General features: G+C 43.0%; 1 pseudogene; it reads right to left on the minus strand.

Moving 5' to 3' along the window:
- Positions 1–4,308: 4,308 nt before the first annotated feature.
- On the minus strand, positions 4,309–8,000 carry LOC137095254 (AT-rich interactive domain-containing protein 4B pseudogene; annotated as a pseudogene).
- Positions 8,001–23,568: the final 15,568 nt, after the last annotated feature.

Raw genomic sequence — 23,568 nt, forward strand, 5'->3', positions numbered from 1 at the left:
ATGATCTTTGTAAAGATTTTATAATCATTATTTAGCAGAAAAATTGGTTTATAGTTTTTTACCTTATCTTCCTCTCTGTTCTCTTTGTGAATTAGGGTGATAGTCACCTTTTGCCAGGATCCGGGCATTCTTGCATATAACAGAATGTTGTTGTATATTTCCATTAAGTGTGGAGTTAACTTCCTGAAATCTTTTGTAATATAAAGCCGTTATCCCATCAGGGCCCGGTGCTTTGTTGTTGGGAAGGTTTTTTATTGCCCTGCTGATCTCCAATTCCTCAACTTGTTTGTTGAGGAGTGTTCTTTGTTCCTCCGAGATTTTTTCTAATTTATGTTTTGCCAGATATTCGACTATCTCTTCTATAGATATTTCGTCTTTTTTATACAGTTTTTTATACAATTCTCTGAATTGTGTTTTGATCTCTTCCTCTGTGAAGTGGCTTGCTCCATCTTTTGTTCTCTTAGTGATGTGTTGTTATTGCCTTCTTTTCAGCAGTTTCCTTGCCAGCAGTTTTCCTGGCTTGTTGGCGTGCAGAAAGTGCCTTGCTTGTAAGAATTTTAAATTTTTTGCCAACAGCTCTGATTGGATTGAATTTAGCTGTTTCCTCAGAAACTCTAGCTCCAATTTGGCTTTCTTATTACCTGGTTTCTTTTTCAGTTCGCCCCTTGCTGGATAAACTGCCCTCTCATGAATGCCTTGCTGGCGTCCCACACCACTTCAGATTTGGTTTCCTGATTCTTATTTAACACAAAGAATTGTTTAATTAATTTTTATTATAATCCACATCCTTCTCACACTTTCCACGTTTCCAGTATTTATAATTTAAGTATTTCGAAAAATTTGCTATCTTCTTCAGTGTCATATACTATTGATACATCATTTTTAGCCAATTTTCCTTCAGGTCAAAGGCATAGGTGTAATTTATTTTTTGTTGTTGTTCCATATTGTCTCCCATTCTTCCATCACAATAAAGGTAAAGGTTTTCCCTTGACATTATGTCCAATCGTGTCCAACTCTGGGGGTTGGTGCTCATTTATTTATTTATTTACAGAATTTATTTTCCGCCCTTCTCACCCCACAGGGGACTCAGGGTTGACCACAATGCACATATACATGGCAAACATTCAATGCCATAGACACGCAACATATATAGACACAGAGGCTATTTAACTTTCCAGCTTCATGAGGGTATGCTTTTTTAATTCCAGCCACTGGGGGAGCTGTCACTTCACCATCCACTTGTGATACTGATGGAGTACTTCCTCATTCTTTTGCATGCTGGAGATTTTTTATGGTATCATAAATTAGTTAAATTAGTCTCCCCGCATAAGCGGTATCTGAATTTCCTACTTGACAGATGCAACTGTCTTTTAGGCTGCGAAGGTCGACAACAAGCTAGACAAATGGCTGGAAGCTCACTCTGACCTGGGCTGGCTTCAAACTCATTACCTCTCATTCAGTAGTGATTTTAATGCAGCTGACACCCAACCAGCTGTGCCACAACCCGGTCATCTCCATTTCAAAGCTGAAGAGCCAGCATTGTCCATAGACACCTCCAGGATCATGTGGCCGGCATGATTACCTGCTGGACCAGTCCTAGGTTGACAGGAGCTGAAGCTCACACCACTCCCTGAATTCGAACCTGCGACCTTTCAGTCAACAAGTTCAGCAGTTCAGCAGTTTAACCCACTGCACCACCGAGATATCTATCATATTTTGCTCTGATTTTTCAATTTTTCAACCTAGTTTGTGGCAGCCACAAAAACAAAGTTTCTAAAGTAAAACAACTACTTTCAAAGTAAGGACTGCACAATTAAACAGGAGATAACACTTTCAAACCAGCAACAGAAACATTGTTCACATCTTGTCACATTGTTATGGATCCCTTTAATACAAGCAGACCCTCCTATTTTCCAAGAGGGGATCCTCCATTGGATTTTTTGAAGGGGCTCTCCATTGCAACCCCTCTTGCTTTCCAAAAATGATCCTATCTTTCCTTTTTTCTAGCCATGCGCCAGCATTCACTCCACCAAGGAGCACATTGGCATTGAGTAGTTGCTGGGTAACCGCATCCTGCTTCCTCAGGCCCCTCAGCCAATAGGGGCTCCTCCTGGTGATGTCATGGCCCCCCTTCCCGGATGCTATTGGCCCCTTGCCCAGCTGGTCTTTTCAGCACCTTCCTCAGGTGGTTACCTGGGAGAAGCTGCAGGTTGGGAGGAGCCGTGTGCCTTCCCCAGAGAAGAACCAAAGAGGACCCCCGAAAGGTCACCGAAGCCGAGCTCTGAGCCAAATAGAAGCGCATGCCAAAGCAGGCAGATGACAAAGCAGTCAGAGGGAGACATAGCATTGTCTGGTCTTGCAATGGAGCCCTGATTATCATGGAAATCATACAATCCTAAAGATGGAAAAGACCCCACCCCAAAGGCCATCCTGTCCAACCCCATTTGTCCAGCCAAACTTAAAGACTTCTATAGAATCCAGGACGACACAATCAAATTCCTCCCAACAGATGGCATTCCTTTGTTTAAAGATTCCTTCCCAGATTCCTTTGTGTTCCATCATCCCGCCTCCATCTCTCCTGATTGGTCCAGAGGCACCGGGGGCGGGCTGCCTCCCAGGTGTCCACCCATCACCCAATCACAGCAGGGAATAACAGGGAAACCGGGGCGAGGAGTTTGAACTCTGCAAATTTGAATTCACTATAAATATGACTGCATTGGTGCATTCCCCTCATGCTTAGCTTGGCGAATGATTGCAGCTTTGCATCCGGTTTCAGCTCTAGAACACTTAGAGTTGGAAGGGAGCCCTCAATGGCCATCCAACCCCATTCTTTCAGGCAGGAGGATACAATCAAATCCCTCCCAATAGATGGCCTTCAGCTTTTGCTTAAAAGACTTCCATAGAATCCTAGAGTTAGAAGAGTGTCCTCAAGGGCCATCCAACCCCATTATTTCAGACAGGAAGACACAATCAAATCCTTCCCGATGGCCTTCCAGCCCCTGCTTCTATAGAATCTTAGAGATGGAAGAGTGTCCTCAATGGCCCTCCAACCCCATTCTTCCGGACAGGAACACACAATAAAATCCTTCCTGAGAGAGGACCATCACACCTCTGTTTAAAGACTTCCATAGAATCCAAGACTTTGAAGAGAGCCCTCAATGACCACCCAATCCCATTCTTTCAGGCAGGAGGACACAATCAAAGCACTTCCAACAGATGGCCATCCAGCCCCTGCTTCAAAGACTTCCATAGAATCCTAGAGTTGGAAGAGAGTCCTCAATGGCCTTCCAACCCCATTCTATCAGGCAAGAAGACACAATCAAATCCCTCCCAACAGATGGCCGTCCAGCCTCTGCTTCAAAGACTTCTGTAAAGCAGTCGTTGCTGCCACCAATTGTAATGATGACCGTTTTAATGCCACCGAATGCCACCAATTGTGAAGGTGCACGTGGTAAAGCACCCACTGCCACCTAATCTATGAGGGAAGCTGGGCAACAATCAATATCAACCTAGGAGCTATTTTATAAAGGGACTGTTAATTACAGAAGGCTTTATTCACTTGATAGCGTAGCGTTTACTTTCTTGGCTTGACTTTACTATTGCAGGCTGTTCAACTTAGGAGAAACTGTATGAGGCAAGGCTTGAGGAAAACAGTAACAAGTTTATTTTAACAATGTATAACTGTTCTTCAAAAGAGGCACAAATCTTGGATACATTGGAAAGGTTTCATGAGTATACTCAGGCAAACACTTCATAAGGTTTCACAGCTGGCACAACAGGCTTAAACCCAGCCAAACCTTGATTCTTAATTCAGAATCAACAACCCCCTGTACTGGGTCCTTCTCCGCAACCACTTGGTCACCAATTGATTCCCTGAATCTCCACCAAGAGATTCAGTCTTTCCCTATAGCACACTGGCTACAGACACATTCCCTGAATCTCCACCAAAAGATTCCGTCCACTCAGTAGCTCGCTGGCGTACTGACTGACTCTTTTTCAAAACAGCTGCCCCTGAAGAGGCAGTTGGCTCCGCCCCTGTTGCTATGGCAACTCAGCTAACCCCAAGCCACTCTCACCAACAAAACATAATCTTACATACTTACCATCCCTAAACCACTGTCCAAACTACACATAACCAAAGGATAAAACTTACACATCGTCACACCTCCCAACCCATAGGGATTATTTTTGACTTTTCTACCAACTAGAATGGTCAAAAATAATTTGGATAATATCAACATCATATAACTATATACAAGCCATATATTGATCAGTTATTCAATATCATCCATGTATGCAATATCAGTCTCACATCTCTAACATTCCTCCCATCTCCTTTGCAACATACTTGGCTAATTTCCCTGTGACTCTACTGACATACATTCTCAATATTTTTACATATATCAGTCCTACAATATCATTAAGTCCTTTAAACTTATGAGCAAGTTTGAACAATTTGAAGAGATTTAAGTCTCTAAAGTCAATCACAGGTTGTTCACAATCAAGAGTCTCTTGATCCTCCATGAAGTTACCACGCTGCTGTAGGAAATTTTCTCCCTTCTTTTGCTGCTGGAGCTTCTTCCTTCAGCCTGACCTTCCAATTATCAGGAACAGTTCTGCTTTCATTGAGTTTTAAGGCTCGAATAAAGGCTTGCTTCAACGTAGCATCAGGTCTTATTGAAGAATTTATAGTTCCTTGACCATCTTTTCTTGGTATTGAAGAGAATCCGCCATTGTTGGAAGAACAAACAAGAACATTGTCTTTCTCTATTGTAGTCTCATCACTGCTGTCTGGATGAACCTTTAAACCTTGGAACTGGAGATTTGTCTTTTTATCAAGACTAACATAGTCAGTGTATATCACTTTTCTTAACAGTCCATCAGCTTGGTTTTTATCCTCTTCTTCCTCCAATATATGATTAGATCTTCTTTCTCTGCTTATTTTCTCTTCAGTTGTAGACATATCGAAATGCTCAGGGTTAGTAAGGAGGAGCTGATCTAATGTTTTATTCTCAGCAAACTGTCTCTCTTCTTTTCGATAAGTTTCACTTAGATTCTTAACTTCAATCACAGTTCCGATCTTCAAAACTTCTTTTGTGCGATCATCTGGAACCTCCATAGTGAATGAATCATGCCTGGAAGTTATCTTTACTTTAACTAATCTTTTAGGTGTGTTGATCTCTGCTTTACAGAAGGTTTTTTGGTATTTTGTACTTCCAACAATGTCTACTGCCAAATAAATAGGTTCCTTAAGGGTTAGCTTTTCTTCAGTTTTCTCTTCTGATTGTATTTCATTGTCTTTGTCAATGAGCTCGGCAGAGTTAATTTCCTTACTTGCAGCTGAAGGTAATATATCTTTGAAAGTCAACAATTCAGCTCTTTTTTCTCAGAATTTATCACTTGTTCTGCAGGAACCACTGTTTCTATATTCTCATCACTGGCTCTATCTGGGTGCTCATCAGCCTTTTGTTCTTTAGAAATTTCATTTTCTCCTTTCGTCCCTTTAACTAACTCAGTTATAATAGAGCTTGCTTCGGGTTTCTGCCCCAGAGGTTGACAGATGGGCAAACATGGTTTTGTACTCCAGCCTGTTCCAGTCAGGTCTTTTCCCTCTTTAGGTATGTCTGATATATTTTTAATCCTTCTGGCCAGGTCATTTCCAATCAAGCATGAGTAAGGGATCTCTGAACTTATGGCAAAATCCCACATGCCTGTCTAATTGCCATATTTTATAGGCAAAGAGACCACGTTTGAAGTAATCGCTGGTCCTAAACCTTTTAAATTAATCTGAGAAATAGGATTTTGATACCTCTCAGATACCATCTTTGTATAAATTACACAAACTTCGGAACCTGTGTCTCTCCACCCTTGTAACAGGTTTCCATCTATTTTGATGGGTTCCAAATAGTCATTTGGGACTGTGTTTAGCATCACAAACAAACACTGTCTTTCAATCTGTTCCCCTTTTTGAACCACCTCAGTGCAATCTTTCTTAGCACTGGGTTCCATTTCTTCTTCAGGGGTATTTCTTTTCCTAATGAAGAAGGTGGACTTCTCTTTTCTCAGGAGATTACATTGGGACTTAAAATGTCCTAATTTTCCGCAATGAAAACAGCTCTTATTTCCCTCAGCACTGTTAAGCTGCATGGCGCCTGCCATCCTACAGATGGTGTCTTCTACTGAAAAGCCTCTCCCTGGCTGACTGTGAGGGGATTTTTTAAATGGTGGTTGGGATTGTCTTGTTTCCTTTTTGACTCCTTCTTCTTCTTCTTTAAATCCTTCCTTTAAAGTAATCAACTGGTCCACCATGATAGCTGCTTGTGCTGAAGTTTCAGGGTTTCTATCCTGTACAATCCATTTATAATCAAGGGGGACCTGTTGATAAAACTGCTCCTTTTGAATTAAGTTTTTGAGCTGCTGGAAGTCATTTACCTCAGCGCCTTTGATCCAGCTCTCAAAGTATTGTGCCTGCTTGGAAGCTAATTGAGAATAACTCTCATATTTTTCTTTTTTAATCATCCTGAACTTCATCCTATAAAATTCAGGTGTCAGCTGTAATTTCTGTTGGACTTCTCGTTTAAACTTAGAGTAATCTCTATGTTCTGTCTCTGCCATGTCACTGTAAATCTCCAGGAGTTTACCACAAATCTGTGGCCTTAAATATGCCATCCATTTTTCCTCAGCCACATTAAAGTCTTCACAACATTGTTCGAAGGAAATTAAGAACTTTTCGATATTATCTTCTTTATCGTATCTTTGGAATTTTCTCAAAATATGATCCATAGGGATCTCCTCTGGTTTCTCCTTATATTCACTTGTGTCTGAGGGAGAGTTAAATGTTGTTTTTCAATTTCTAATTCCATTTTTCATAATTCAGCCTGCCTGATTTTTTCCCTCTCCTCAAACTCCATTTCTGCCTGTCTCTTTTGGGCTTCCATTTCTGCCTGTCTTGCCCTGTCCTGTGCCTCAATTTCCAATTTCCTTAACTCTATTTGATATTTACACTGTAACTCAGACATAGGAGTTTGGTCTGAGTCTGAGCTTCCCTCTTCTTGATAAGCCTCAACCTCCTTTGTTACTTTGCCTTGCTTTTTAGCCGCCATCTTTGGCTCCAACTTTTACCTCAAGATTTTTTCCTTGTAGGCAACCTTAGGCACTAAATAAGATGTTACACGAATCCCGTCGCTTGCCACCAAATGTAAAGGAGTCGTTAAACTGCTGCCACCAATTGTAACGATGACAGTTTTAATGCCACCGAATGCCACCAATTGTGAAGGTGCGCGTGGTAAAGCACCCACTGCCATCTAATCTATGAGGGAAGCCGGGCAACGATCAATATCAACCTAGGAGCCATTTTATAAAGGGACTGTTAATTACAGAAGGCTTTATTCACTTGATAGCGTAGCGTTTACTTTCTTGGCTTGACTTTATTTGCAGACTGTTCAACTTAGGAGAAACTGTATCAGGCAAGGCTTGAGGAAAACTAACAAGTTTATTTTAACAGGAGTATAACAATGTATAACTGTTCTTCAAAAGAGGCACAAATCTTGATGGATACATTGGAAAGGTTTCATGAGTAAACTCAGGCAAACACTTCATAAGGTTTCACAGCTGGCACAACAGGCTTAAACCCAGCCAAACCTTGATTCTTAATTCAGAATTAACAACCCCCTATACCGGGTCCTTCTCCGCAACCACTTGGTCACCAATTGATTCCCTGAATCTCCACCAAGAGATTCAGTCTTTCCCTATAGCACACTGGCTACAGACACATTCCCTGAATCTCCACCAAAAGATTCCGTCCACTCAGTAGCTCGCTGGCATACTGACTGACTCTTTTTCAAAACAGCTGCCCCTGAAGAGGCAGTTGGCTTCGCCCCTGTTGCTATGGCAACTCAGCTAACGCCAAGCCACTCTCTCCAACAAACATAATCTTACATACTTACCATCCCTAAACCACTGTCCAAACTACACATAACCAAAGGATAAAACTTACACATCGTCACAACTTCCATAGAATCCTAGAATTGGGCGAGAGTCCTCAATGGCCTTCCAACCCCATTCTTTCAGGCAGGAAGATGCAATCAAATCCCTCCCAACAGACGGCCTTCCAGCCTCTGCTTCCATAGAATCTTAGAGATGGAAGAGAGTCCTCAATGGCCATTCAACCCCATTTTCCAGACAGGAAGACACAATCAAATCCTTCCTGACAGACGGCCATCACACCTCTGCTTAAAGACTTCCATAGAGTCTAAGAGTTGGAAGGGAGCCCTCAATGGCCACCCAACCCCATTCTTTCAGGCAGGAGGACAAAATAAAATACCTCCCAATAGATGGCCTTCAGCTTTTGCTTCAAAGACTTCCATAGAATTCTAGAGTTAGAAGAGTGTCCTCAAGGGCCATCCAACCCCATTGTTTCAGACAGGAAGATGCAATCAAATCTCTCCCAACAGATGGCCTTCCAGCCTCTGCTTCTATAGAATCATAGAGATGGAAGTGTCCTCAATGGCCCTCCAACCCCATTCATCCAGACAGGAAGACACGATAAAATCCTTCCTGAGAGAGGACCATCACACCTCTGCTTAAAGATTTCCATAGAATCCTAGAGTTTGAAGAGAGCCCTCAATAATCATCCAATCCCTTTCTTTCAGGCAGGAGGACACAATCAAAGCACTTCCAACAGATGGCCATCCAGCCTCTGCTTCAAAGACTTCTGTAGAATCCTAGAGATGGAAATGGCCCTCCAACCCCATTCATCCAGACATGAAAACACAATAAAATCCTTCCTGACAGATGGCCATTTCACTTCTTCTTAAAGACTTCCATAGAATCCTAGAGTCTGAAGAGAGCCCTCAATGGCCATCCAACCCCATTCTTTCAGGCAGGAAGACACAATCAAATTTCTCCCAACAGATGGCTGTCCAGCCTCTGCTTATAAGACATCCATAGAATCCTAGAGTTGGAAGAGAGCCCTCAATGGCCATCCAACCCCATTCTTTCAGGCAGGAAGACACAATCAAATTTCTCCCAACGGATGGCTGTCCAGCCTCTGCTTATAAGACTTCTATAGAATCCTAGAGTTGGAAGTGAGCCCTCAATGGCCACCCAGTCCAACTCATTCCAGAAAGGAAGACACAATGAAATCCCTCCCAACAGATGGCTGTCCAGCCTCTGTTTAAAAGACATCCATAGAATCCTAGAGTTGGAAGAGAGCCTTCAGTGGCCATCCAGTCCAACTCATTCCAGATAGGAAGATACAATCAAATCCCTCCCAATAGATGGCCTTCCAGCTTCCGCTTCCCTAGAATCATAGAGATGGAAGAGAGCCCTCAATGGCTATCCAGCCACATTCTTTCAGGCAGGAAGGCACAATCAAATCCCTCCCAGCAAATGGTCGTCCTGCTTCTGCTTAAAAGACTTCCATAGAATCCTAGAGTTGGGAAACAGCCCTCAAACGCCATCCATCCCCATTCTTCCAGATAGGAAGACACAATCAAATCCTTCCTGACAGATGACCATCACAGCTCTGATTAAAGACTTCCATAAATTCCTAGAATTTGAAGACAGCCCTCAATGGGCTTCCAACCCCATTCTTTCAGACAAGAAGACACAATCAAATCCCTCCTGACAGATGGCCATTCTACCTCTGCTTAAAAGACTTTCATAGAATCCTAAAGTTAGAAGAGAGCCCCTAATGGCCATCCAGACCAACCCATTCATCCAGATAGGAAGACACAATCAAATCCCTCCCAACAGATGGCCATCCAGCCTCTGCTTAAAAGACTTCCATAGAATCCTAGAGTTGGAAGAGAGCCCTCAATGGCCTTCCAACCCCATTCTTTCAAGCAGGAAGACACAATCAAAGCACTCCTGACTGGTGGTCATTCAGCCTCTGCTTGAAAACCTCCAGATAAAGAGATACCATGGGGCTCCCTGGCAATCTATCCTAGAGTTGGAAGGGATCTCCAAAAGCCATCCAGGCCAACTGATATAGAGGTAAAATTTAGGGGTCTTTGCCAGGAAGCAGAGACCAATTAGACTCCTCAAAGAGTTCTTCTTTCCCTGGCGAGACAGAGAAGCATCCCATATTTTTCCCTGATTTCCCAATGAAAAGTCTCACCAGTTGAAGAAAAGCCATTGAAGTTTAATGCGATTCAGCTGAAACCGGATGCAAAGCTGCAATCATTCGCCAAAACTAAGCATAAAGGAATACATTTGATACAGCCATTTATATAGAGTTTTCAAAGTTGCAGAGTTCAAACTTCCCGCCCCAGCCTCCCTGCTGCCCTCCACTGTGATTGGACAATGGGCGAACAGCTGGGAGGCGGCCCTCCCGCCCCCGCCGCCTCCGGACCAATCAGGAAGCTCCAGCGGTCCGCAGGGTCCAATGGGGAGGCTTCTGCCATCTAGCGGCGATAGCAAATTAAAAAAGAGGGAGGTGGGATGAAAGGACACAAAGGAATCTATGAATGAATGCAAAAAAAAATAATGCCACGTGGCCGGCGAGACAAAGGGGAAATCTCAAGCCAGCCTGATCTATTGTGCTTTGAGTGGAATGAATCAACATATGTAAAGGAAAGTCTGGATTTTACGAGCCAGCAGATATGGAGACAAAGTAGGCGAGACTAGGGTGATTGTTTCTTGGTGGAGATAGCTGAGTTAATCAGAGCAAAGGCAAAAGGTTTTTCGAGGACCTTTTGTCCTTCAGGAGGAAATATGATTAAGATTTTTGCCAAAGGGGCAAGCTGAGGGCTGGACAATTCCTCTGAGGGCCACGAGCTGCCCAGGCTATTGTTCATGCGAAAGGAAGTTGTGGATAAAAAAATTCCTGGAATGTTTGGGGCTTTGGAGTCCCTTTTGTGGAGTTTCTTCATGTATATAGAGGAAACAAAGGTCAGAAGAAAAAGGGAAAGGCTTCTGCCACACAAAGAAATTAGAAAACACATTTCATATATCTAAAGTTCATAAAAGGCAAGATTTCATAAGGTTGTCCATATGGGGGGAAAGAGTGTCCATAGAGGATGGCTAAAACGCAAGGGTGTTGCACAAAGGCCCTGGCAGGAGTTCTTGAGTGGCCCAAATGGACCTGGTGTCTCTAGAAACAAGCCTTGCTCCCCGTCTTTGGAGAACTACAGCTCCCGAGAGAGGCAGAGACCCCAAGGTCTAGCTATTCCCGAAGTTTCATGGGGTCCTCATTGTTGTTAAGCCTTGGCAAATTGACCAAGACTTAACCCCTATTGTGCAGTCTGGTACCTTTGTCTTTTGCAGAACTATAAGTCACCATGCCTTGTTTGGGGGGGGGGGCATGCTCGACTTCACAACCCTTCCAGGCAGGAAGATGAATCCAAGCCCTCCTGACAGAGGCCCACCCAGTCTCTGCTTAGTAACCTCCAGAGAAGAAAGGAGACTCCACCAGAGTCCCAGGCTGCATTGAACACTGTTGAATAGCTCCGACCCTCATCACATTCCTCCTAATATTGGCGAGAAGTCACTTTTTTGGCACTTCACCAAATTCCAAATATGGTATATCAGATAAAATAGTGCAATGGTCATGTATAGATTTCCTCTTTCTGCCTTGTTGATGTATAGCAAACTTGTTGTGGATTTCAAGACATCCAAGATGCCTAAATCAGAGGGCAGACATTGCTTTGGGGCTGGTCTTCAACACTGGCTATTGACAGTTTGGACTAAAGTCCGGAGAGGATGCACCACTTAACTTCAAGGCACCAGCCGCTTTCGAGTTGATTGTTATCAGTCCTCCCAGGCACTAGAAAGCAGGGATATGGTGGCAATGATGGGGAGGGGGTCTATTTTTATGATTTGGGGCCCCTTGCCAGAATTAGCTGTTTGGCCGATAGGAGAAGGACCTAAGAATAAAGCTGTGGAACACCTGGCCAGATGGTCTGATAGTCAGCCGCCAAGCTTGGGGAAGGGGAGGAGGGCCAGGGAGCAAACAGAAACCCCATTCCATTCATAAAACCCCCCTTGAAGCCCCCTCCCCACCCAAACTGGCAGCCCCTCCTTGCCCTTTGGGAGCTTCACTTTTGCTATCTATCTTCTCCCTATATCTCTGTCCTTGTTGTTTTCGTGCTTTAAAGAGGTTCCTTTTTGAAGAGGGACTATCTATCCTGACTGTGCTATTTGGAAAGCTGCAATTTCCAAAAGATGTAGTTTATAACAACATTTGGATGTTTCTGGGATTCCTGCCACCCCAAAATGAAACTTAGAAACTCTAGAGGGATCTAGAGCAGCTGTACAAAGAAAGGATTAAGAATAGATGTATTGGGAAATTATTGACTGTGTGAATTGTATAATGTTACTTATATCAATAGATAGATAGATAGATGGATGGATGGATAGATAGATAGATAGATAGATAGATAGATAGATAGATCAGACAAACAGACAGTAAGGAATTGTGGGAGCATTGGGAAATTATTGACTGTGTGAATTGTATAATGATATTTATATCAATAGATAGATAGATAGACAGACAGATAGATAGATAGATAGATAGATAGATAGATAGATCAGACAAACAGACAGTAAGGAATTGTGAGAGTTAGTCCAAAACACCTGGAGGGTGGACGGACGGACAGACAGACAGACAGACAGATAGGATAGGATAGATAGGTGGGTGTGTGGGTGGGTGGGTAGATAGATAGATAGATAGATAGATCTAGAGTAGATAGATAGATAGATAGATAGATAGATAGATACTAGATAGATACTAGATAGATAGGGTAGATAGAGTAGATGAATGGGTGGGTGGGTGAGTGGGTGGGTGGATAGGTGGATGGATGGATGGATGGATGGATAGATAGTAGGCCTGGGTAACAACGCAAAAATTTGTTTCTAAAATCGATTTGTATTTGGGGGGTTTTTGCGTTTCGATATTTAAAATAATTACAAAACTTTCCTTTAAAAAAGTTCAGTATTTACAAAATTTCGTTAATATTAACAAATCGATTCGTTAAGATGGCGCATGCGCAAATCACCTCTGAAACTTCGTTATGAAGACGGGGGTCGATTCGTTAAGGTGGCAACGAATCGATTCGTTAGAAAAGAAATATTTATCAGAAATATTTAAAAATGGAAAATTAACAATGCTTGCCCTGTTGTGGAGCGAACACAGCCACAGGACAGGGACAAACTCACACACACAGGCACACAAGGGTCTTTTCTTTTTTTAGAATATTTTTTGAATTTTTTTAAGAATAAAAGAAAGATATTTTTCAGAAATATTTAAAAATGGAAAATTAACAATGCTTGTTGTAGAGCGAACACAGCCACAGGACAGGGACAAACTCACACACACAGGCACACAAGGGTCTTTTCTTTTTTTAGAATATTTTTTGAATTTTTTTAAGAATAAAGAAAGATATTTTTCAGAAATATTTAAAAATGCTTGCCCTGTTGTTGAGCCAACGGCAAAGCCTCCCCGCTGCTCCCAGCCGAGGGAATGAATGAATGCAAGCAATGAATGAATGCAAGCCAAGCCTCCCTCCCGAACCTCCCGTCTCCTCGCCTTCCCCAGCAATGAGCAATGCGGCCACGCGGAGCCGCTTTTAAAGGGCAGCCCGCCCAATCACAATCAGCCACGGTGCTTGGGAGCTCAGGATTGGCTCCCAGCGCACCCAGCATCCTCCATCCCTAAAACGTCATTTCCGAAACGGGCGGAAGCCCATAAAAAAGATGGAGGATGCCGTTTCAATATTTAAAAACACTTCCGGGTTTGAAAATATGTTTTGTAATCGTTTTGTAATTGCTAAAAATGACGAATATTTAACGAATTACAAAATTAACGAACGAAACCGCCCAGGCCTAATAGATAGATAGATAGATGATAGATAGATGGGCAGATAGATAGATGGATAGTTAGATGGATCTAGAGTAGATTGGTGGATAGATAGTGTAGATAGATAGATAGATAGATAGATAGATAGAGAGATAGATAGATAGAGATAGATAGTAGGCCTGTTTGATCAAGAAAAAATTTGTTTCTAAAATCAATTCGTAATTGGGGTGTTTTTTTGTTTCGATATTTAAAATATTTACAAAACTTTCCAAAAAAATGTTTTGTTATTTACGAAATTTCGTAAATATTTACAAAACATTTTAGAAACAATTTTTTTCTTGATCAAACAGGCCTAGTAAACATATTTCTCTCTCTCTTTCCCACCTTTATTATTTATTTTTATAATAAATAGCCTGAGTAACTATGAGGAGCCACCTACCTGCTTGGCCAAAAGATCCCCCTCCAGAACGCTATCACTTTGCTCTCCTGGGCGCCGCCATCTTTACTGCTCTACGGCGTGAGCAATCCCTTTCCCTGCTTCACCTACGGAAAGCCTGAAGGGACATACTTTCTTCCTCAAAAAAAAAATACGTATTTGAATACTTGCTTGGTCTGTGAAGCTTGGTTGGCAGGTTGAGGCGTGTGTGGGGAGGGAAACTGATGGTCAAGGCGAAGGCAGGGGAGAAGGGCGCGCGCGAAAGGGAGGGAGATGTGATTGGCCGGCGGGGCAGATGATTGACAGAAACAGGAGAAGGTCGTTGCAGCCAAGCGAAGAGAGAGAGAGGAGGGCGCCCTCCTCCTCCTCCAGCTGGGAAGAGAGCAAGCGAAGAGAGAGAGAGAGGAGGGCGGGAAGAGAGCAAGCGAAGAGAGAGAGAGAGGAGGGCGCCCTCCTCCTCCTCCCCCCCTCCAGCTGGGAAGAGAGCAAGCGAAGAGAGAGAGAGAGGAGGGCGCCCTCCTCCTCCTCCCCCCCTCCAGCTGGGAAGAGAGCAAGCGAAGAGAGAGAGAGAGGAGGGCGGGAAGAGAGCAAGTGAAGAGAGAGAGAGAGGAGGGCGCCCTCCTCCTCCTCCCCCCCTCCAGCTGGGAAGAGAGCAAGCGAAGAGAGAGAGAGAGGAGGGCGCCCTCCTCCTCCTCCTCCCCCTCCAGCTGGGAAGAGAGCAAGCGAAGAGAGAGAGAGAGGAGGGCGCCCTCCTCCTCCTCCTCTCTCTCTCTCTCTTCGCTTGCTCTCTTCCCAGCTGGAGGGGGAGGAGGAGGAGGAGGGCGCCCTCCTCTCTCTCTCTCTTCGCTTGCTCTCTTCCCAGCTGGAGGAGGAGGAGGAGGAGGAGGGCGCCCTTCTCTCTCTCTCTCTTCGCTTGCTCTCTTCCCAGCTGGAGGGGGAGGAGGAGGAGGAGGGCGCCCTCCTCTCTCTCTCTCTTCGCTTGCTCTCTTCCCAGCTGGAGGAGGAGGAGGAGGAGGAGGGTGCCCTCCTCTCTCTCTCTTCGCTTGGCTGCAACGACCTTCTCCTGTTTCTGTCAATCATCTGCCCCGCCGGCCAATCACATCTCCCTCCCTTTCGCGCGCGCCCTTCTCCCCTGCCTTCGCCTTGACCATCAGTTTACCTCCCCACACACGCCGCCCTCAACCTGCCAACCAAGCTTCACAGACCAAGCAAGTATTCAATACGTATTTTTTTTTGAGGAAGAAAGTATGTCCCTTCAGGCTTTCCGTAGGTGAAGCAGGGAAAGGGAAAGGGCAGGCACCAGCAGCACTCAGCAGCCTCCATCCCATTAACGAGACGAGCTGAAGCTCGTAAAAAAAATGGGGCTGCTGTTTCGATATTTTTAAACCCTTCCGGGTTTGAAAAAATGTTTTGAAATCGCGTCGGATATGCTAAAAATAACGAATAAATTCCGAAAAACGAATTAACGAACTAAAATCGACAGGCCTAATAGATAGGGTAGAAAGAGTAGATGGGTGGGTGGCTGGCTGGCTGGGTGGGTGGATAGATAGATAGATAGTGAGTGTAGATAGATATAGATAGATAGATAGATAGATAGATAGATAGTGTAGATAGGTAGGTAGGTAGGTAGGTAGGTAGACAGTGTAGATGGGTGGCTGAGTGGCTGGAGAGATTGAGTAGTGAGGGATAGATAATATGTATAAGCAGAAAAAAAAACAGTAGATGCCAAAGTTAAAGTATAGTAGGTTGCATTGAATAATATGTATCTGCTGTAAAATAAACAATGTATAACAAATGTATTGAACTATGATAAAATAATAAAATATTTTAAAAAGATAGATAGATAGAGCAGATTGGTGGATGTATGGATAGATAGGTAGGTAGGGTAGACAGAGTAGATGGCCGGATCTATAGATAAACTGATAGATAATAATAATGATTATGATAACAACAACTACTACTACTACTACTACTTTATTTCTATACCACCCTCTCTCCCCAGTAGTACTCAGGATGGTTTATATATAAAAAAGCAAACATTCAAGACCCCAAAATGGGTACAAACACAGCAAAATAATACAGAATAATAGATAGTAACAGCAGAAAACAACTAAGGGATGAAGTATCAAAACAAAACAAAACAGAAACAATCCATTAAGACATTAAAAAACTAAAACATAAATAAACATTACAATGTACACCCTAAAAGCAAATTAAGAGATATTATATTAGCAATCACTGAAAATAGTGCTTCATTTGAGATGCATCATAAGAGCCATATAATACACGTGGGTTAGCCAGCATTTAAAGTATCCTGATCCTCCTCTTCTCCAGATACTAAAGTGCATAGGTATATTTCTAGAAGTTTCTTAAAGGAGAGGACGGTGGGGGACATTTTTATTTCTTAAGGGAGGGAGTTCCAGAGATGGGGAGCGATCACAGAGAAGGCCCCCTCTCCCATTCACACCAACCAAGCTGGTTATGAGGGTTGGACTGAGAGGAGGGCGTCCTCTGTAGACCGTAGTGCATGTGATGGTCTATACAGGGAGATGTGATTGGACAAATAGCCTGAACCTGAACCGTTAGGATAAATATAGTAGATGGGTAGATTGATAGATAGATGAACAGATAGATAGATAGATAGATAGATAGATAGATAGATAGATAGGTAGATAGATAGATAGATAGATAGATAGATAGATAGGCAGGCAGGCAGGCAGGCAGGCAGGCAGGCAGGCGGATAAGGTAACTAGAGTAGATGGGTGAATGGATGGATGGATGGATGGATGGATAAAGGTAGTTAGAGGAGATGGTGGATGGATGGATGGAGGTAGCTAGAGTAGATGGTGGATGGGTGGACGGACAGACAGACAGATAGTAGATAGATAGGGTAGATAGAAGTGTGGATGGATAGATAGATAAATAGAGAGCTTGATCTAGAAGAGATGGGTGGATGGATAGATACATGGATCTAGAGTAGATGGGGGGATGGATAGGTAGATAGATGGATGGATAGACAGACAGACAGACAGATAGATAGATAGATAGATAGATAGATAAGGTAGCTAGAATAGATGGGTGGATAGATAGATAGATAGATAGATAGATAGATAGATAGATAGAGTAGACAGAAGTGTGGATGGATAGATACATAGATGGATCTAGAGTAGATGGGTAGATTGATAGATTAACAGATAGGTAGGTAGATAGACAGATAGATAGATGGATAGATAGGCAGGCAGGCAGGCAGGCAGGCAGATAAGGTAGCTAGAATAGATGGGTGATGGATGGATGGATGGATGGATGGATGGATGGATGGATGGATAAAGGTAGTTAGAGTAGATGGTGGATGGGTGGATGAGTGGACGGACGGACAGATGGACAGACAGACAGACAGATAGATAGATAAGGTGTGGCAGCCGTTAGGAGAAAAATAAAATAATAATCATAATTATAAAATATTACCTAGGTTCTGATGGGTAAGAAGAGATTTTGCAGAGTAAAGAAGAAAATCAGCAGATGGTATAAATCAATAAAGAGGTCAGAATGACTTGTCCTAAAAGATATGTTTGTACAAGCCGAATGTTTACTCTAAGCTGAACCTTGACCAGAAAGCTGGCTGCACATAGAAAATCAATATATATTGATCTGAGACTAGAACATCTAAAGTCATATAGTGAGAGAGCGCCATCTCCTGACTATTTAATGTAAGTAGCAGGCAATTTCAGAAACTCTTTTATTTTAAGCAAGTTTCCTTGGTTTTTATATTAACAACTAAATAATTGAGGCTGAATTTAACTAAAAGGAGATTGCCTTAATCAAATCCTATGTTATAAATATATAAAACTATAAATCATTAAGAGATCAAGGAAATTAAGACCAATTGAACATGTCATCTGGAAATAAGGGGTAAAAGGTTAATAGTTATATAAAGTGGGCAAATGTTTGGGATCATCATGACCTTGACAAAAGAGTGTCCTTGGCAACTATACATGAAGAACATCTGTTAATGATTGTACTGTGTAAATGTCAGGTCATTTCTGCGCATGTATAAACACGTGACTTTATGCTATAAATACTGAAGCGAGTCTGACTTCCAACTTGTGGCAGACATTGTGCTCTGTACACCCTATCAAGCTTGATAGTAAAGCCAGAAATCGACTGCTGTCTCCATTCCTTCCTGATTGTGCTCTAAATGATCTCGGGTAACGTATATTCCACAACAAATGGGGGCTCGTCCGGGATCTGAGTCAACAGAGAAGAAACAGAAATGAAGCCTCTTCAGGGCTTGATTGCCTCCACTCAGCAGATCAGGTGAGACGACGATCAGAAGGGACGGGAAATGGGTACCCACTGAAATAAACGGCCCGGCTGATCCTCGCCTTTTCTCCCTCCAGACTGGGGTACATTGAGAACTAACAGCTTCGATTCCACAGCACAGGTAAGGGGAAAAAAGGCTAGCCTTAAAGGAATGGGGAAAGGTACATGAGAAGTACCTAGGGAACATTTCACTGAAAGATTGCTGCAGATATCAAGTGAAACCCCGAGTGACGTTTTCGCACAGAAATCGCACTCATAGGTTGGAGGAACACACCTTCAGGGGGAAAGTGATAAGTCTGTTTTGTGTTTTGTGTTTGCCTTGGTTTATGTAATACTGTGTCTCTTTGCTTCTTTGCTTCTGTATTTTTCTCTTCTTTATACTTTTTGTGCTTGCTTTTTTTTTGCCTTAAAATATATATACCTATTTGTGTATATGCTTGTGGGCATAAAGAAAAATAGAAAATAGATGGTATACCAAGTAAGAAGTCTTCAACTCCTCTTGAATGCATGATAAAAAATTTCTCAAAGTTTAGGGAGTTAACTCAAACACCAGGATGCAACAGTCCCCAGAAATTGAGATCTCTTTGTGAGATAGACTTGGTGCAATTCAATACAGGATGGCCGAGTGAAGGAAGTTATGATTTAAAAGATATCAGAACAATTGTGAGAATAACAGCAGAGGTTCATCCGGATCAGTTTCCTTATGCTGAGGCATGGAACAATGCCATAACTACACAGCCTTCATGGCTAGAGAAATGTCAGTGAAGAATGTGCTGTTTTTGTAGCCCAAACTAATCCAGAGAAACCTCAGGCAGATAAGAAGAAAAAGAAGTTTGAAATTTTTCCCTGTCCTGAGGAAGAATTAAGTAACCCTCCTCCTTATGTTCCTATATATCCACATTTAAAAGCCATTGACAAAGAAGGGTCAACCCTGGCTCCTCAGCCAACATCTTTAACCACACCAAAATCTTCTGATACCTCTTCTGGGGAGTCTTCACTTACAAAGTCACCTTTAACAGATCTAGCATCTGCAAGCAGATGGCTTCAGAATATAACAGAAGAGTTTTTGCAAGATAGTCCCATAGCTGGAAGAACTAGAAATCACAGTAATCCCAACCCAAAGATTACTTTTCAATTGCCCTTGAGAACAATGGTTCAATATGTACAAGAGACAGATGGCAAAGGAGAATTAACCATGACTACAATAACTACTTACCAGCATGTGCCTTTTACTACTTCCGATTTGTTAAATTGGAAGTCTAATAATCCTTTTTATACTGCAAACCCTCAGCCACTTATAAATTTGTGTGAGACAATAATGGCTAGCCACCAGCCAGATTGGCCAGATTGCCAACAGCTATTACAGGCTCTCTTTACATCTGAAGAGCGAAGAAGAATCCTTAATCAAGGAACCCTAATAGCACAGGCATATGCTGCCAAGAACACAAGTTATAATCCCACCGAATGGGCTGCAGGGGCATTTCCTTTGACAAATCCAAACTGGGATCCTAATATTAACCAAGAGATGGGCTACATAGTCCGATACAGGGAATTTTTAATAGAAGCTTTGAAGAAGGGACCCCCAAAGGTGGTCAACCTTAAGAAGATACAGGAAGTAATACAAGGAAAAGATGAAAGCCCAGGTGCTTATTTAGAGAGATTGTTAGAAGCTTATCGAAATTATAGTACCTATGAACCTGAATCCAAAGATGGATCTGCATTATTAAATACTTCATTTGTTACTCAATCTGCACCTGACATTCATAAAAAATTGCAGAAGCAAGATGGGTTTGCAGGGATGAATCTGTCCCAATTAATTGAAATAGCTACCAAAGTAAAAGGTTAATAGTTATATAAAGTGGGCAAATGTTTGGGATCATCATGACCTTGCCAAAAGAGTGTCCTTGGCAACTATACATGAAGAATAACTGTTAATGATTGTACTGTGTAAATGTCAGGTCATTTCTGTGCATGTATAAACCGGTGACTTTATGCTATAAATACTGAAGCAAGTCTGATTTCCAACTTTAGCAGACATTGTGCTCTGTACACCCTATCGAGCTTGATAGTAAAGCCGGATATCGACTGCTGTCTCCGTTCTCTTCCTTCCTGATTGTGCTCTAAATGATCTCGGGTAACGTATATTCTGCAACAAAGGTAGCTAGAATAGATGGGTGGATAGATAGATAGATAGATAGATAGATAGATAGATAGAGTAGACAGAAGTGAGGATGAATAGATAGATGGATCTAGAATAGACAGGTGGATGGATAGACACATAGATGGATCTAGAGTAGATGGGTGGATGGATGGATGGATAGATAGATAGATAGATAGATAGATAGATAGGGTCAATAGAATCGTGGATGGAAGGATAGATAGATCGATCTAGAGTAGATGGAAGGATGGATAGATGATAGATAGATAGATAGATAGATAGATAGATAGATATTGTATGAATCCGATGGTGTCTTCCTGCCTGGGAGAAACATGGCCTTTAGGATCTCACTCTCTTCTAATCTATGTTACTAGGATATGGATTTGTAACAGAGGCTGGATGCCCATATGTCAAGAGGGCTTTGATAGTGCCTTTTCGCTTGACACAAGAGGATAGGACTGGATGGCCTTTAGGGGGTGCAGTTCTCTTCCAACTCTAGGATTCTGTGTTCTGTATACATTGTATAAACAGAGGATTAATGAGGACACTCCCTGATGAACTGGGACCATCGGAAGGATGTACGGAATCCCATAACGATGTCACAAGCAAAAAGGAAAGGTGTGGAATGGAGATCCTCAGCTTAGCCATCCTACCAAAGTTCTCATGTTCCTAGGGATAGGGGACAGTGGGATATGTTGTCTCTTCTGCCTGAAATAGGGGCGCAGCTAAAGAAATGGATATGCTCTCTTATGCACATGGGCACCTGTTGGGGCCAGAGGCTTTGGGGGCCCAAGGAGAGGCAGCCCCAGAAAAGGAGCATAAAGGCCAGCCCCAGAGAGCAGATGGCTCCTCTTGAGTGAATGACAGGGCTGCCACAGCATGGCAGAGTATAGTGTCTAGATCCAAGAGCAGCAGATGGGCCCCAGGGGGAGAGGCCTGTGCACAGAGGGGGCTCCACTAAGCCTGGCACGGCCTATAAATACTTCTTCTTCGCCACCTCTTTTGGCTTTCTCCAGTTAGGAAACAGAGCCAGTGACAAACCTTGGGGAGGGGGAAGCCTCACCGCACTGCCCTGGAGAAGGGAATGGGAAGGGATCCCTAGAGGTCATCCAGTCCAACCCCATTTCAGCCATGCAAGAAATCCCAGTCGCATTGGTTGTCTTAACTGCGGCACCATGCTATTGACTTCTGTTCCTCTTGACACAGAATCACAGAATCCTAAAGTTGGAAGAGACCCTTAGACGTCATCCAGTCCAACCCCATTTCTGTCATGCAAGAAGGCCCAGTTGCATTGGTCTTCTTAACTGCGGTACCACGCATAGGAGTATAGTGTCTAGATCCAGGGCAGTCATGCTACCCCTCTATTCTGTCTTTGTTAGACCACACTTGGAATATGGATTGTGTCCAATTCTGGGCACCACAATTGAAGAGAGATATTGACAAGCTGGAATGTGTCTAGAGGAGGGCGACTAAAATGATCAAGGGTCTGGAGAACAAGCCCTATGAGGAGCAGTTGAAAGAGCTGGGCATGTTTAGTTTGAAGAAGAGAAGGCTGAGAGGATAGCCATGTATAAATATGTGAGAGGAAGTAATAGGGAGGAGGGAGCAAACTTGTTTTCTGCTGCCCTGGAGACTAGGATATGGAACAATAGCTTCAAACTACAAGAAAGGAGATTCCATCTGAACATCAGGAATAACTTCCTGACTGTGAGAGCTGTTCAGCAGTGGAACTCTCTGCCCCGGAGGGTGGTAGGGGCTCCTTCTTTGGAAGCTTTTAAACATAGGTTGGATGGCCATCTGTCGGGGGTGCTTTGAATGCAATTTCCCTGCTTCTTGACAAGAGGTTGGAATGCATGGCCCATGAGGTCTCTTCCAATGCTATGATTCTATGATTCTATGACTCCTGTTCCTCTTGACATAGAATCACAAAATCCTAAAGTTGGAATGGGCCCTTAGAGTTCATCCAGTCCAACCCCAATTCAACCAAGACCCAATTGGATTGGTCTTAACTGTAGCACCGCACTGTTGACTCCTGTTCTTCTTGAGACAGAATCACAGAATCCTAGTTACCAGAAAGAAACCATTTCTCAATCCATGCTCAAAGAATCAAATTTCTCAAGAGCAAGATGGTTGCAAAAGGAAACAAAAGCAAATCACACTCTCTTGGAGGGAAGCAAACCCTGGCCGAACAAACCCCGAGAGCTGTGCAGTGGCTTAGAGTGTTCAGACTAGGACTTTGGAAGGCCAGATTTCATCAACAACAACAACAAACAACAATACTTACTTACTTACTTACTTAGGTGATCCCTTGTTGTCTGAGTAGGATAGTCCTCGTACATGGCATTCATTGACCTTGTAAAGGCATTCAACACAGTGAATCGCAGCGCTCTCTGGACCATCCTCCAAAAAATCAGGTGCCCTAACAAATTTGTGAACATCCTGCAGCTCCTCCATGATGACATTATGGCAACAGTCTTGGACAGCAATGGTTCCTAACATGACCCATTTAAGGTGGAATCTGGTGTCAAACAGTGATGTGTTATTGTCCCAACTTTATTCTCCATCTTCATCGCTATGATACTTCATCTTGTTGATGGGAAGCTTCTCACCGGAGTGGAAATCATCTTATCAGACAGATGGCAAGCTATTTAACCTCAGCAGGCTGAAAGCCAAAACCAAGGTCTAAACAACATCTGTTATAGAACTCTAGTATGCAGATGACAACATCATCTGTGCGCATTCAGAAGAAGACCTACAAGCCACTCTAAACACCTTTGCAGGAGCTCGGCCTGTCATTGAACATTGAGAAAACCAAAGTGCTCTTCCAGCAGTCACCAGCCAACCCCTCTCCAATGC

Source organism: Anolis sagrei, chromosome Y, assembly GCF_037176765.1.
Source record: "Anolis sagrei isolate rAnoSag1 chromosome Y, rAnoSag1.mat, whole genome shotgun sequence".
Taxonomy (NCBI): Eukaryota; Metazoa; Chordata; class Lepidosauria; order Squamata; family Dactyloidae; genus Anolis; species Anolis sagrei.